Source organism: Sesamum indicum, unplaced genomic scaffold, assembly GCF_000512975.1.
Source record: "Sesamum indicum cultivar Zhongzhi No. 13 unplaced genomic scaffold, S_indicum_v1.0 scaffold00255, whole genome shotgun sequence".
Classification (NCBI taxonomy): domain Eukaryota; kingdom Viridiplantae; phylum Streptophyta; class Magnoliopsida; order Lamiales; family Pedaliaceae; genus Sesamum; species Sesamum indicum.
This window is the reverse complement of record NW_011628149.1, coordinates 14,431-16,835: the sequence shown is the minus strand read 5'-3', so window position 1 is coordinate 16,835 and position 2,405 is coordinate 14,431.

Genomic DNA, 2,405 nt, shown 5'->3' with positions numbered 1-2,405 from the left:
TTTAAATTAATCCAAATAATTTATCCTTGGGCGTATCCATCCAATGGATCCCTCTCATATATAAGTATTCCAATTACTTATAAAATTAATTCTTAAATAATTACTCGTCCTTTATTAGTGATTTATGTGAGACTGTATAGGTTCACCTTTCAGCTAGACTTGAGCTAGTGTCCACCACTATTATTAATTAAATCAAATTTAATTAATAATTATTGATTAATCCTTGAGCAAGAAAGCCTATCATTATGGTCACCTTCTAGCAACGGTCCATGGCACTAGAGACTAGATGCAAATCCATGTGAACTTTTAGGCCCCGAGTATATACTAGTACGGTTATTCCATCTACCGTCTCCTGGCCATAGTCTACACCATGGAATTAGGTGTCAGTTCCCATCCTAGAGTAGGCGTTTATGCTTAATACTTAAGGTCGCGTCACGCCAAATTGCTCGAACAAGGAACCTATTTTTCTACTCGACCAATGATTGTGGCCACAAGTTTCTAGAGCGTTAACGCGTCTCCATGTGCATAGGAGATGCCTCTGTCACGTTTTGACAGGAGATGGATCCTGTTCTTGGAACTAACCGCCTTCTCTACATACTTTGATAGCACAAGACAAGTCCTATGATGACCATTTTTGTGATATGATCATGTCTTACACGAATCTATGATACAGTCATCCGCATACACGTGACTGCCGTGATTCATCAAGTTTGAGGATTGGTCCCGTACTATTGGAGCGGACTCATGTCATACCGACCAAGCCTCCTAGGCATCCATATGACGATCCCCACGAGTCAATTGACCTATTTAGATAACCATTAACACATCTGCCTCTGATGAAACACGGAACTCATCAAATGAATGTGAATCATAATGCAAGTCTCCATAGGACACTTCGATGCCCATTCTCGAGGTCCTTGATTCGGAATATTTCTAACCAAACCCTAAAAGTTGGTTTCATGACCGCCATCTAATGCACATTTCTAACTGTTGCACGGTTGTTCAATGTGGTCTGTGGGCTTTGTTGTGATGTTTGAAAGAAGTGCAAACATAAATGTAATGGGCAAAACAAAAGAAATGCCAATAGCGAATACTCATTTAATTCATTGAATAATATTACATAAAATCGAGTTATTACCGGAATAGATTACAAACATTCCAATCTAATTAGCTTTCAGGTCATATATTCTAACAGTCTCCCACTTAACCTAAATCCAATAAACTATCGACCTCAAACCCGTCTTATCCAAATGCTGAGCATGGGCAATTGAGACATTGGCTTAATAAGTTGATCCTTTGTGTTTTCTGTTGAGCAAACTCAGTCTATCCTGACGTCACCTCTGCTCACCATCTCTTTAAGCAAATGGTAGCGTTTAAGAATATGTTTGGAACGGTGATGAGATCTTGGTTTCTTTGCTTCTGCTATTACCCGGTTGTTATCCCAAAAGATAACTACGGGCTCAACAATTCTAGATACCACACCCGACTCTTAGATGTATTTTTTCATCGAAATCGCTTCCTCAACTGCTTCTGAAATTACTATGTACTCAGTTTTCATGGTGGAATACGTTGTGGTAACCTACTTGGTACTTTTTCTACCAACCACACCACCATTCAACTTGAATACAAAACCTGATTGAGACTTGGCATCATCATCGTCCGATTGCAAGCTAGCATCATTGTAGCCTTCCAATATCAACATCGTCCGATTGCAAGCTAGCATCATTGTAGCCTTCCAATATCAATTCTCCACTACCGTAAATCAAGAACACATCTTTAGTCCTTTTTAGTTACTTAAGTATTATCTTGACTGCTCCTCCCTGGCGCATGTCAGATATCTGCTCGTCACGCTCAAAGCATACGCGACATCTGGCCTGGTGTATTGGACAACATACTGAATGCTTCCTACGGTTGAAATATAAGGGATGTCCGACATCCTTTTATGTTCCTCATCAGTTTTGGGAGACTGCTTCTTGGACATCTTAATCCCATGCCTCATGGGAAGGAATCCTTGTTTTGAGTTCTGCATCTTGAATCTCTTCAAGATTTCTCAATATATGAGGATTGGGTTAGTCCCAACATCCTTCTAGATCTATCCCTATAACTCTTGATCCCAAGAATCTAAGAGGATCACCCATATCATTTATGGAAAATTGTGTGGACAACCATGCTTTAATGTTGCCTAACATCTTAACACCATTCCCAATTAGTAAGATATCATATACATAAAACACAAGGTACGCAACCACGGTCCACTGATCTTCTTGAATACACAAGGATCAAATTCATTCTTGATGAAATCATAACCCCGTATGACTTCATCAAAACGTGTGTTCCAGCTTTAGAAAGCTTATTTGAGGCCATAGATGGACATTTGGAGACGATAGGCCTTCTGTTCTTCTCAT